At 33.5% G+C, this 15,310-nt stretch overlaps 1 pseudogene; it reads right to left on the bottom strand.

The window, feature by feature from the left end:
* Positions 1-14,259: 14,259 nt before the first annotated feature.
* Positions 14,260-14,637, bottom strand: LOC149258062 (putative germin-like protein 3-2 pseudogene; annotated as a pseudogene).
* Positions 14,638-15,310: the final 673 nt, after the last annotated feature.

The raw sequence follows: 15,310 nt of genomic DNA, 5'->3' as shown, positions 1-15,310 counted from the left end.
TTCTTTTTCAGTTTTTCCCTTGGGTCATTTTATCTGAATTCCCCTTGTTATTCTTGCCTTATTTTAACTGTTCAATATCCTTAATGATTACTTCGTTAAGAATTTTTTTCTAACAGAGATCATTTCCCTTTTTTGTGATATCCTATTTAGCTTGTTATAAATCATTTTAAATTTTGAGTATATCTTCCACTTTTTTATCCTTGATACATTAAATCAAGATTTTTTTTTTCAAATACTTCACATATGATATCAATGTAATATCATTTTAAATACTTATCCACCACTTCAATGCTTCAATATGAAAATATTTAATTTCCATTGAAGGCTTCTTATAATTCTCCTTAACCATCCTTATCCATACCTAAGTATCTTTATTATCCTTACCCTAAAATATTTTCTAAAGCTCTTCAAAATTTTGTTATCTAAAGCTTCTAAGAAAAGAAATTATAGTGAAAATGTTAAAATCACTTGTTAGAAAATGATTTCAAGACCATTCACAATCCTTAACTTCCATAAAGTAAATATATAAATATATAGATAAAAAGAATATAATTTTTTTACCAAACATACATTGGTATCACTTCTCTATCTTCTCAAACTTCAAGGTTTGAAACATCCCCACAAAAATGTTATAGAATAAAAATTCCATGATGACCCATTTGAAATTGATTTCAGGACCATTCATAAACCCTAACTTTCATAAGGAATGTCTCTAAAATATAGTGAAACATAATAGGAAATGGTCATATGATTTGTTCCATGGTCAACCATAACTCATTATGAATCTATGTCTATTAGAATCCATTTAGTTCTCTATAATTATAGGGATCCATTTTTAATGTACCTTATGTGTTACAGTTTCTTGCTCCATTTGGATGACATTATTCCATCACACATTTTAGAGTCAAAAAGCATTCATTTTTAGATGCATCATGTGATCTAGGAGGATCCTAAAAGGGAAAAAAATTCAAAGTTCACAAAACACACTGAATCCAATCTCAAATTGAAGAGCTCATTGTTCTCAATCCAACAACACAAATGACACCTCAAACCAACATGATATGAAGAAGTTATGGCCTGCTCAAAGTTATTCAAAAACAGTTAAAATTCTTGTAGGAATGGACACTTGGCATGCTTACGTTTAAAGTATGGATGATAATGTCAATTGTATGAATGTTGAGGTCATCTATATGGATGATGATGTGAGCAATATGACATGGAAGTACAGACCAATCACAAGATGACATGTGGTAGGATAATGACATCATGATCAACAGGGTGACGTGGTCGTATAGACTAATTATAGAGGGAGATGTGCCAACATGATTTCAAGAGGGTGATGTGGCGATATGGACCAACATGGTTGTCACAAGGGCAGATGACATCAACATATGAAAAGCCAATGAGGATTTGCCACGTGTCGTATGGATGGTGGTATCTTAATTAAGAAACAAATGAGACTAGTGACGGTCATCGAAATATGACCATCGATGGCAAAAAAAATGTCACCTTGTAAGTTTTTCCAATGACCCCTAGCGAGTGCCAAATTTTCCATCAATAGGTAGACGACCGATTATTGTTTTTTAATTAAAAAATATCAACGATGATTATTAACCATTCAATGATGGATAAGATGAATACCAATGGTTCAATGTTTTATATGTATTATAAAAACTAGCCAATAGGTTCGCGAGTTTGAGCCCGTGCCTTCTGGTCCCAAACTAGGATGTGCCATCAATAGACAACCAACTGGTCGTTAAAAACTAAGTCGGAAAAATGTTATATAAACTCCCATTTCATTGTCAACATGGAAGGAGGAGAGAGCCCACCAAGTGTAGAGAGGAGTGAACCCTACCACAATTGGAACCATGCTCACTTGGGAATGGGTTTCGAGAGTCGTATGGTGAGAATATTCTATGGGAATATTCTAGGGAATCTTGCAGGGATTCTTTAGATTCTTTAGAGCCTCAAAGTTAGAAGAGCATAAATAGACTGATTTTATACTCATTTTACTCAGTTGTCCACAAGAAACGCAGTGGCATCATTAGTTTCATCATCTTGATAGATGACCTTCAATCAACCCTCGGGAGGGAATCTTTTCGGTAATCTTTGAGATTCCTCAGGGCTAGATTTTGACAGAACTAAAATAGGGTCGACTTTACACTCATTTTTCATGAATTTTCACCAGGAATACAATGGCATGGCCTATTTCTCTAGTAGAGGTCTATATTTTTAGGCCATCCTCAGAAGTGGAGGTATAAGGTGTCATTTTGTAATTGCTTTTATTTTTATTTTGCTGCCAATTAATGAAAGAGGCCTCCCCACATTGACCAAGGTCCAAAGATGTAGCCCACACTGGGTGAGATCCATTATCAAGTTGTTTCTATTCCTTGGTCTCATGGTTACTTTTAATTCTTCTTCTTTTATGTGTTTATGTCACTTGGTTACATTCTCTTTTAAATGCAATTATGTATGCATCCTTGAAGATAAATATATAGATCAAGTTTGGTATAAGAGCGGGTCTTCTTGATGCGAGTTACATGAGTGAGTGCCAACTAGGAAGAACCTTTGAGGTGAAGGAAAAATCACATCCTTTGATCCTGAAGTGGGGTGTGTAGCATGATGACAGAACATGGTAGATGAGAAAGCTCGATTGGAGGAAGAGCGAAATTATCGCATGATCTTCTTCACCATGGTAGAGAAAGTAGACAAACTGTTTGTAGAATATGAAAAGACAATCAAGCCTTATAAGAAATAGCTCGATGATCACCCCCAAGTAAACCATGGAGGTGGAGGAGAAGAGCTCCCTCCCTCTCCATGTTCTAGTGACGATTCTTCTTCTTCCTCTTCTTAGCATTCTAACTTGCATCATAGGAATGCATCTAAAAATCCATTTTTTAAGCTAGATGTAGAGCTTGATTTTCCCACATATAATGGAGAATGTAAAGTAAAGAAGTCAAAAAATGGGATTAGACAGATCTAGGTTTATGGCCAGATTCAGTGGATCGAGGAAGATGATGCCAAGATCCAGTTAGCATCTCTTTGATTGAGTGGCACCACTCTCATTTGGTGGGAGAGAAAGTTGAATAAAGGTAGCAAAATCTTGGGTAATCTCCTTTCTTCTTAGCTCAATTTTTTTTCTAGATTAAAAGATCAATTTTATCCTTTGCGTCATTGACAAAAGGCTCTAATGGAATAGAAATATTTGAGGCAAGGAAAGGGTCAAAATGTACAATAATTCATAGAAGAGTTTAGAAAAAAAGGCTTTAAATTTGGGCATTTCACTTGATTCACGAGAAAAGGTAACAAAGTATATTGGTGCTTTACATAGTTACATCAAGCATTCTTTGTTATTATTTGATCCTACTACTATTGATGCGGCTAGTTTGAAGGCCATTCACCTTGAAAGAAAGCACAAGAATGGCAAAGAGGATCAACCCAATAAATCATCTTTCAAACCTCATAATGGAAAGTTCAAAGGAAAAGGAAAGGGAAAAGGACAAGAAGGCAGATACAACCAAGAAAGAAGAAGCAGAAAAGCCATCTTGCACACATTGCAAGATGGAAGGAAATGATGATCAACATTGTTGGAAGTTGCATCGAGAGTTGAGCCAAAGAGATTTGGTTGTAAGAGAAAAAAAGGACAGTGGCAACCGGATAGCAAGACCTTGGATCCAACTATGGTGACAAGACACAGATCACAACAGTGAGAATACAAGGTACCTTTTCTCTTCATGTGAATGAAAATTCTGAATTGCATGCAAGTACAATTTCTTCAAATGAGTCTCTTGTTAACGAATGAAAGATGACTGAATTGTTCCACATTAGAGTTGTGATGAAACATACTAAGGTGGAAACCTTGTTTGATCTAGGTTCAGAAGAAAATTTGATTTCAAAATCCTTGGTTAAGAAATTAGGGTTAGAGACCAAGCCTCATCTAAAACCCTACCCTCTTGATTGGGTTTGTGACAAATCCAAATTACATTTAATCAAACACTGCAGGGCTAGATTTGTGATTTCATCCAAACTAGTAGATGAGGTTTACCTTGGTGTTGTACCTTTGTATATATGTGGCATTTTATTTGGGAGACCATATTTTTATGATAGGAAATCAATTTTATCTCACCATTAAAACAAGTATCATCTCACAAAAGATGATGTGGAATACATTGGTAGAGCTCATTGTGTCAAGATTAGTGCTAGTCTTGCAAGTGCAGGTCAGGTGAAGAGATTGATCAATTTTAGCAAAGGGTTTATGCTCATGGTTGTGAGAGCATAATATGTAGAGACATATGAAGCTTTCAAAGGTTGTGATCCCACTCATAAAAAAAAATTATATGAAATGTTTTCTAACTATAATGGGATTTTTTAGGAACCAAGTGGATTGCCTCCAAAGCCTAAGATACAACATGAAATTCACTTGCAGTAGGATGCTCCTTTATCAGATATTGGTATGTACATGTTATCATCCATTGAGATGGAGGAGATAAAGAAAGAAGCGTAGGAATTGTTGAACGTCTAAGGGATCATAAGACCAAGTTATTATCCATGTGGTTCACCCATTGTGTTGGTGCCAAAGAAATATGGCACATGTAGGATGTGCATGATCTAAAGTGCACTCAACAAAATAACAATGCAAAATCGGTAACCTCTCCCTCGTGTTGGTGATTTATTATATCAATTGAAAAATGTTGTCTATTTCACAAAAGTTGACTTTGCAATGGTTATCATTAGGTCAGCATTATAGAACAAGATGTATGGAAGACTGGATTTAAGACAAAACATGGGTTTCTTGAATGGTTAGTGATGCCATTCAAACTGTGCAATGCTTCGTCCACATTCATGAGGATGATGAATAACATTTTCAAACATTTTCTTGATGATTTTTTACTTGTGTATGTTGATGACATTCTTGTTTTCAGTAGAACATGGAAAGATCATGTGAGTCATGTTAGAAGGGTGCTTGATGTTTTGCAAAAAGAAAAATTGTATGTCAAAATGTCTAAATGTGAATTTGGTAAGACCTCTTTGGTTTACTTGGGTCACATTGCTGGAGTTGGATAGTTAAAAATAGGTCCTTCTAAATTTGATGTGATTGTAAAGTGGCCTAAGCCCAACAATGTTACAGAGATTCATAGCTTTTTGGGTAAGTTACAATACTAGAGGAGGTTCATTGCCAACTTCCCAGTTATTGCATCACCCTTACATGCATTGACAAGTGTGAAGCAAACCTTTCAGTGGGGTGGAAAGAAACAAAATCCTTTGATACAATAAAATAGAAGATCAATACCACACCAGTTTTGCCATTACCTAACCTCTGACAACCTCTTGAGATCGAAACAGATGCTAGTGGGTACACCATGGGAGTAGTATTGATGTAGCAGAGGAAAACCTATATGTTACCATTCAGAAACATTCTCCCAAGTAGTTTTGAACTATTCCACATATCACAAGGAGTTGTATGACTTGGTCCAAAGCATGAAGAATTGGAAGCAATATTTGATTGGAAAGGAGACCATCATTCACATAGATCACGAGCTCTTGGAGTTACTCCAAATGCAAGCCAAGCTTCAATGGGTACATCATTTCAGGTGGATGGGATTCCTTGAGCAGTTTCACTTGGTCATAAAATACAAGAAGGGTGATAGCAACAAAGTTCCAAATATGCTTTCTTGCCCTCCTATTTCCGCATCTATAGTTTTGCAAAATGCTTCTTTATCTTTTAAAAGTTATGTTGAATAGCATGTTGATGATGAATATTCTAAGGAGATTTATGCAAAGTTGACTCATGGATCACAGGTATACAATTACCATTTGCAAGGAAAATTGTTGTACCATCTTGCCAAACTTTGTATCCACACCAATGAAAGAATACATGTAATCAAAGATGCACATACCTCTCTTGTGTTGGGTCATTTTGTTGTAGGAAGAAATTGTCTCGGTTGCAGAGGTTTTTTTATTGGCCTCACATGAAAAGAATCATGACTCGATATGTAAAAGGATATGTGTTGTGTTCAATTTGTAAGCCCACATAGAAAATTTGGGCTCTACACACCAGTCCCTCTTCTGAGCCATTCATGGGAAAGTGTGTCAATGGATTTTTTTGGCATTTTTCCTTTGTCTAGGAGAGGTCATGCCTATTTGTATGTCATTGTGGATCAATTTAGAAAAATGTGTCTTAATGCCTTGTAAAAGTAGATCATTGTAGAGCAAACTACTCATCTCTTCTTCTAATTTGTATGGGTCCACTTTGGGTTGCCAACATCCATTGTGTCTGATTGAGGCTCTCATTTTCTTGGAAAGTTTTGGATGAGTTTGTGGAGAATGATGGACACTAAGCTGAAGAGGAGTATTTTATTTCATCAATAGACTGAGAGGCAAACAAAGGTTTTTAACCGCACATTGATACATTTACTTCATGGCAATGTGGCAAGCATCCCAAGTTGTGGGATGAGCAACTTCCTTATGTACAACATGCATACAACATGGCAATGTATTCATCCGCTCAGAGCTAACCATTAGAGACATGATTTGGGTATTTGTCGAAGGATCCCCTAGACATGGTATTTACGATTGATGAATATTTCAGTGAGAAAGATGATAGGGACAAAGCACGACATTCAACGAATTTAGATGATTCACCTGAGAGTGCAGGATCAGTTGGAAAAAAGGCAAGCTTAATACAAGGCTCAACATGACAAGAACTAGGTTGATCACCAATTCCATGTTGGAGACATGGTGTGGCTCCACATAAGTAAGGACAAAATTATAGGGGAAGGAGATAAATTGAGACCAACCTGATATGGTCCTTTCCCCATAGTAGAGAAGATTACAGACAATTTTTTTCTTCTTGATTTGCCAGTATACATGTAGAGGTACTTAGTGGTGAATGTTGAAAGCTTGAAGCATTATAAGCCTCCTTTGATCATGGAAGCCAAAGGGTGTGGACAAGTTCCTATAGTGGATGACTTTGCACTCAAATACTTGGAAAAACTACTTGAGGATATCATTCTTGACAAGAGAACTAGCACATCATGATGAGGAGATGTGGACTACCTTCATATTGGTTTCAAGGGAATGCATCAAGGTAAGGCCAATTATATTGAAAAGGACAAAGTGAGGCAGCAATTCCCTCACTTGCCAATTGACTGATAAAGCTTTTGGCGGCCCAAAAGCTCATTTGTGGGGAGGAATGATCTAGAAGGATCCTAAAAGACCAAATTTTCAAAGTCCACAAAGCACAGTGAAAGTAGTCTCGAATCGAAGAGGTCATTGTTATGAATCCAATAGCATGAATGACACATCAAACTGACATCGTATGAAGAAGTTATGGCCCACTGAAGTTTTTCGAAAATAGCTAAATATTTTGCAAGTAAAGACACTTAGAATTCTGATGTCAACAAGATAGATGTTGACATCAGATGATGGATGTTGACATCAGATGATGGATGTTGACATCATTCATACAGATGTTGATGTTAGAAATATCACATGGCAGTACAGACAAATCACAAGATGACATGTGGCAGGATGATGCCAAGATGATGTCAGTAGGGTAAGATGGCGATATGGGCCAAATACAGAGTGAAACATGGCAACATGATGTCATCAAGGTGATGTGGTAGTATGGACCAACTCGGTTGTGACAAGTGGTGGAGAACATCAATGTATATAGACCCAATGGGGAGTTGCCACGTCTCACCTGGCTGACAGTTTGTTAAGTAGGCTATAAATTGGGCAGGCAACTATTATCGGAATACAACCACCGGCGGTGGTGAAATTGTCACCTCATTTTTTTTTCCAATGACGCCGAGTGAGAATTACATTTTCCACCAGTAGGAGGATGGGCGATTATTGTTTTTTAATAAAAAAAACAATGATGGTTATTAACCATTCAACGACGGATCAAACGATAATGACGGTTTAATGTTTTATATGTAATATAAAAAACAATCAGTAGGTCCATCGTTTTGAACCCGTGGCCTACGGCCCCAAACCCTTACTTACCACCAATAGGCACCCAAGTGGTAGTTAAAAACTATGTTGGAAAAATGTTATATGAACTCTCATCCTTCTGCTAAGATGGAAGGAGGAGTGAGCCTGCCAAGTGTAGAGAGGAGCAAAACCCTACCACGCTAGAACCATGTGCCCTTGGGAACCGGTTTCGAGATCTGTATGGTGAGAATAAACTAAGGAATATTCTCTGGGAATATTGAAAGGAATCTTTGGATTCCTTAGATGCTTAGAATTCATCAAAGAAGAAAGAGGATGCGTTTATACTCATTTTGCTTGATTTTCCGTAAGGAAGGTAGTGGTGGAGTCAATTCCACCATCTAGGAAGCTCAAGTTCAGTGAACTTTCGGGAGGGAATCTTTGGGGGAATCTTTAAGATTTCCCGTAGCCATATTTTGACCGAACTAGAATAGTGTTGACTTTATAGTTATTTTTCATGATTTTTCACTAGGAATCCAATTCTGCAGCCTGTTTCTTTAGTAGAGGTCTACATTTTTAGGCTATCTCCAGAAGTAGAGGTATAAGATGTCATTTTGCAATTGCTTGTATTTTCATTTTAATGTCAATTAATGAGAGATGCCTCCCCACATTGAGCAGGGTCCAGAGACATAGCCCACTCTTGGTGAACTCCGTTATCAAATTGTTGTTGTGCCTTTGATCTCATGGTTTCTTTGAATTCCATTTTTTTATGTGTTTATGTCATTTGGTTACATGCTCTCTTAAATGCAATTTTGTGTGCATCCTTGAAGTAAAAAGGTTTGGATCATCATGGCCTATTTACAGTAGTCATGGTTCCATAAAATACTTGTCTCAATTATGTCAAGAGTACATGCATGCTTTCCTCATTTCGAAATAGATTCTAGACATATCTCACATTACCATCTTTTTTTCTCTCTATAACGATTACTTCTTTCATTTTGGTCTCTCTCTTTGTGCAAGTTTACAAAAGAAACCATGATGTATTTCAAATATCTAATATGCTTCCACCGTCATACATAATGAGGCATCTATTTTCACACCAATTGCATTCACTTGGCACAATTATGTGATTTTAGGATAATACATCCTAAACCATTGTTAATTACAGTTAATGCATTCTTTATAAGCCCATTTTTATAGCCCAATTCGTTGTTGAGTTGTACTTAACTTGTATCGGTATCATATGAAATTTTCATTTAATAGTGATGTGAGTTTGCAAGGACTTATTAGATCTATCATTTACAAATCTATGTGGTACATCAATACTTTGAATCATAAAGAAAGTATGGTAAAGAGGAAATGAAAGTTTAGAGTGGAAATTATTTTCATAAATGCAATACATTCATATTCTTAAGCATTAGGGATTCAAATCTAATGCTATAGACATCACCAAAAATATTTTTAATTATAAAATTCTTAATTCCTTCTCTTACTAAAAAACTAACAAACCTAATATTTAAAAATTTAAATTTTTAAAATAAATATATTTCTATTTTACAAAATTCAAAAGTTTTTACCTTTATAATATATATAGTTTTAAGTTAATAAAATAATTATTGAATTAAGAGAATTAAAGTACATACGATTTCTATTTATTATAGAGTTAGATCATTTTATGAAAACCTTGATCACCATGTCATCACAACCTGGTTGGTTGGTACCATGTAGACTTAAGTGGTTAGGGGAAATGACATAGAGATGATCTGGCCATGAAAAGTAATATTGGAAATAGGTTGAAGATTCATTCATTGCATTTCATAAGGTATGAGCATATGTGACATGTATATGTATATGTATTATCTCTATTTATTGTAGAGTTCAATCATTTTATGAAAACTTTGATCACCATGTGATCACAACTTTGTTGGTTCCATGTAGGCTTAAGTAGTTAAGGGAAATGACATAGAGATGATCTGGCCGTGAAAAGTAATAGTGGAAATAGGTAGAAGATTCATTCATTGCATGTCATAAGGTGTGAGCATATGTGACATGTATATGTATTAACAAAGGTTTGATCTTATGTGACAGGTTTATGTATATATATTTATTATCTAATTTTAAATAAAATTATAATTTTAATCTTTTAATTTTAATCAATTATATAATAAAATAAATATTTTAATATTTATTATTATATTATTTTTTTTTGGTAAACTTACTTATACTTTGGTTGGTAACATGCAGAGCATCAAAGTCTTGCCCGAAATATCATAAAAATATCATATTATGATATTTTCTTCGTAATCATGGTGGACGTTTGATTCCTCAGTTCTTGTCTGAACAGTTGAAAATTGCTACAGACCGTCGAAACAAAAACCGATACATTTTTCTCCAATCTTGGCATTTGATATATTCATGTGTATGAAACGGAGTCTCGTATTTGAAATATATAACACTAGATATGGAAGAAACTCAGTTTCAGATTTGAAATATTCAAATACTGATTTTTCTTTTATTTATTTATTTTTAATACGGTTTATTGTATCAATGGTATCAGCCATATTTAAAAACAATATTTATTTGTTATTGAAAAGAATTATTATTTATTTATTTTTAATACAGTTTATTATATCAATGATACCAACAATGTGTATGAACAATATCTACCTATCATACTGAGGAATCAAGATACTTCTCTTAATTATACCTCACTGCTCTGAAATCAAGGTAGGTAATAACATTGCATAGCAACCTCCCCAGAACCAAAAATGTCATCATATGAAATCGAGTCATAACCTAAGTAGGGAGGGAAATCAATCTTGTGTCCCACCACTCGACCTACACTCACTGTCACTTGACAGTGACATTATATAAGTGACCTTATTTATATCGTATGGACGAGGACACATACCACATACTGTCTACCAATTATTCTGTCACTCTCACAGTCTGGCTTTATCTAAAAATTAACATTTAATCACTTAAAATAATAAGTTGGCAATGATATTATATATATATATATATATATATATATTATATTATATATATATATATATATATATATATATATATATATATATATATAACCTTTTGAATTGTTAGCATGTTTGTTATTATTTGTAAAGATAATTTTTTTTTATTTTATATAATATGTTTCATATTTTTTGTACAGAAGCTTTACTTTTATATAATATGTTTAATAATTTTGTATATAGGTTTGTGTGATTCATAATAGAGATAACAAAGTCTTTAGGTAGAAATGAAATAAGAGAAATTTTTGGCTAATGCATTTTAATCCAACAAGTATGGTTTATCATCAAGACTAGTTGAAGAGGCACACCATGACAAAGGCTTAAATAGAGAGCAATGTAAAGACATGATTTCAATTAATGACTATATTTGAACAATAATATTTAAATTATTATTATTTACCAATAATTCAAATATATACTACTTTTTGGAAATCATATTATTTCAAAGTTTTCATGTATAATTATGATAAAGAAACTTACTAGAAAATGTCAAATAGATAAAATGTATAAACATCCATCCATAATATTGAGTTGTTAACATGTTTAACATTATTTTTAAGATAGAAAATTTTTATTTCAATCTAATATGTTTCACATTGTTATTTAAAAATAAAAAAACTATATATATATATATATATATATATATATATATATATATATTATTGCTTATTTATAAAATGTAATTATTAAAAATTATATATATATATATATATATATATATATATATATATATATATAGATATATTTATTTTAATTATTAATTTATATTATTGTTTAGTTATTTTATATTTTGAAATTCTCACTAATACTAAATCATTTTTGTTGAATTTATATTTTATGTTGTTTAGAATTCATTTTTGAATATATAAGTAGATTTATTAATCCTCAAAAAAGTCTACATCTATATAATATATTTTAGATTTTTTAAATAAATAATATAAAATTATTTAGAGTATCATAGAATTTGAAAAGGAAAAAGTCTACCTTCATATAAGATGTACTACATCATTTTTTAAATAATACAAATATACAATGATTTGGATAATAAAAATATTATTTGGAGTATCGTAAAATTTAAAAGTTAACTGTTAATAGCTTAAAATAATTCTTTGATAACGGTGTTTATGATATATGTTATTCAATTATTTCGAGTGGATAACATGCTTGATATTATTTTTTAAGATAGAAAAAATCTATTTCTAATTATATGTTTCACTTTGTTTTTATTTTAAGAACATAGAAAGTGTAAGTATGTTTCATATTATTATTTACTAATAAAAAAATATAAACTATTTTTTGGTGTAATATCATTTCAAAGTTTTCATATACAATTGTATTAAATAGTCATATAAATTGAATAGTTTGGAAATGCCAACTAATATCAATTGATAAAAATTACAAAATTAAAAAATTAATTAAATTGTGTATTTTTTTTTATTATTATTATTATAATAAGATTAATTAATATATAAGTTAAACATGTATAGTTTAAAAAAACATAATTAATTATGACTTGAAATTATACGACTTGAGTGGGCCTAATGGTTAAGAGCATGTGTTTCTTCCTAAGAGGTCATAGGTTCAAAATGAGGGGGTAGAGAATGCATGCCTTCTTAGACTTAGAAGTCACCAAGTGCATGTGGGTCCCTTCTCCCACAAACAAGGGGTCTTATACACCAATTTGGTAAAGGGATCAAATCTCTCAAGATGCAAACCTTTTTTTTAGTGCAAAATTTGAGCAAAACACTCCACCTTGAGAGATTCTATCCTCTAGTACTTGATAGACCATTTTCCCACAAACGAAGGGGTCTTACACACCAGTTTTGTAGAGGGATCAAATCTCCAAAGATGTAAAACCTCTTTTTTTAGTGCAAAATTTACTTGATAGACCCTCGTCCCACAAACAAAGGGGTCTTATACACCAATTTCGTAGAGGGATCAAATCTCTGAAGATGCAAACCTCTTTTTTTAGTGCAAAATTTGAGCAAAGGCTTGCACCTAGAGAGATTTGATCCTCTAGTACTTTATAGATCTAGAGTTAGCAAAGATTGATATCCATATTGGAAAACACACTAGTGATGAAAACCTCTTTTTTTACTCCAAAATTTGAGCAAGGGCTTGCACCTAGACAGATTTGATCCCTCTAGTACTTGATAGATCTAGAGTTGGTAGAAATTGGTATCCATGAAAAACTAAGTAGTGTCTAGGTGAACTTGTTGTCTTAATAGCTCTAGAATTAGTAGAAATTGATATCAATGAAAAACTCAGTAATGTCTCGGTGAACTAGTTATCTTTCATGTAGAAAATCACTCAAAAAAAAGGCATCTCAATATTGATGCTATAAATGAGGGAAATAATAACTACTCCTCCCTAACACCCATATTACACCCACTTAACAAATCAGAATAATTTAATTAATAATTAGATTTAATATTAATTTGAAAGGTGGGTGTTTTAATTATTTTTAATGCCATTTAATATATCAATTATTTATTTATTTATACTGTGTATTATTATATTAGTGCTACCAGCTACATCTACGAAACAATATTTACCTGCATTGATTTGAAAGGTTAGTGTTTTATTTATTTTTAATGCCATTTAATATATTAATGATTTATTTATTTATAATGTGGCTTAGTATATCAATGGTAACAGTTACATCTACGAAACAATATTTACTGTCTTTCAGAGGCATCATTTTTTATTTATTTTTATTGTTTTATTTTTTTAATGATTTATTTATTTTTAATGTAGTTTATTATATCAATGCTAATGGCCACATTTACCAAACAATATTTACTTCTCTTTCAAAAGAATTATTTTTTAATTTTTTAATTTATTTATATTTAGCTGGCTTTCAGAAGAATATTTTTTATTTATTTATTTTTAATATGATTTATTGTATAAATGATGCCAACTACGTTCAGTAACAATATCTACCTGTGATGCTGAGGAATCAAGGTACGTCACTGAATTATATTTCAGTGTTTAACTTGTGATGCAGAAGAATGAGCATTACATAATAAACATCAGCTCCCCAGAAACAAACCTCTCATAACCTGAAATCAAATTCGAAGCTGAGTAGGGAGGGAAAACAATCTTGCGTCCCACCACTCGACCTACAGTCACTTGACAGTGACCTTATTTATATAGTATGGACGCGGATACATGTCTACCTATTATTCTGTCACTCAGAGAGAACCTCAACTGAACTGAGCGGCTGTAAAGAAAGGAAAGGAGCAATATAGTAGGTGGATGATGGATGGAGATGAGATGAGCCGACATCACCAGATCAGGAGGATGTGAAGTTGTGTTGGAGAGTTTTGACGAGCTTGTCATCGATCTGGAAAGTTCTGGTGAGAACAGAGGCAGCAATAGGGGGTGAGGCTCCGAACAATGCCGACGCAACCCCCTGAATTCCTGGATTCTGGCTGTTAAATGCAACTATGGCCACTGCGTTGCAAGAGCCAATGTTCTGTTGGAAATGCACAAGACCCCTTGGAAACACAAACACGTCTCCCTTCTCCAGCGTTTTGGAGAACAAAGTGTTGTCAGTGTTGATAAAGCCAACTGAGAGAGTACCCTCGGTAACCACCAAGATTTCGCTGGCCCGGGGATGTGTGTGAGGAGGGTTAAGGCCGCCAGAAGCAGCGAAATCGAACCGGGCCATGGAGATTCCCAAGGTGTTTAAGCCTGGTAGCTGCGCTGCAAAAGCTGGTGTTGCGGCGAATCCCAACTCGTTACTCGTATCTCATGCTTTATCTAGGCCCTTCAACAAGAAGTCGTTTGTTGTAACCGTGCTGGCGTCCTTACATAGATATCCGTTCACAATGACTGCACAATTCAAATGAAACAAAATAAATAAATAAATAAACATATATATGATCAGCTTACAGACATTCGCAAACGCACCATACATATATTATATTGCATGTAATTACAGCGTGAATACAATACATTACCTTTGCTTTCCAAATCAGCAACGCAAATGTCTTGTAAAGGATCTGCATCACTTGCACACACAATAACGATACTATTTGCAGCGTATGATAAGATCACTAGTACTGCAACTGCTAACGCCGGAAAGGATTCCATGCCTGCAACTCACTATTCTTCTTTTTCTTCTTTTCGAAAATGAAGAGAGTTGCTCCCTTTTATAAACAGATATGGACTGAAATTGTTAAAGGATGAAGAGACTTGCTCCCTTTTGTAATGATGGCGTTGGGTAATACGATTATATATATATCTTTTAAAAATAAAAAAGTTTACACTTGGTGTATAGCCGTTGGAGCTTAGGATAGATGCCATTTTCGGTATTAAAATGAATATTGGCGTCAGGTAAT

Source organism: Pinus tabuliformis, chromosome 6, assembly GCF_031772625.1.
Source record: "Pinus tabuliformis cultivar Carrire ecotype Pingquan chromosome 6, CPIR1, whole genome shotgun sequence".
NCBI classification, from domain to species: Eukaryota; Viridiplantae; Streptophyta; class Pinopsida; order Pinales; family Pinaceae; genus Pinus; species Pinus tabuliformis.
Note: the sequence above shows the minus strand (reverse complement) of the source record. Positions and strands in the feature narration are given on the sequence as shown.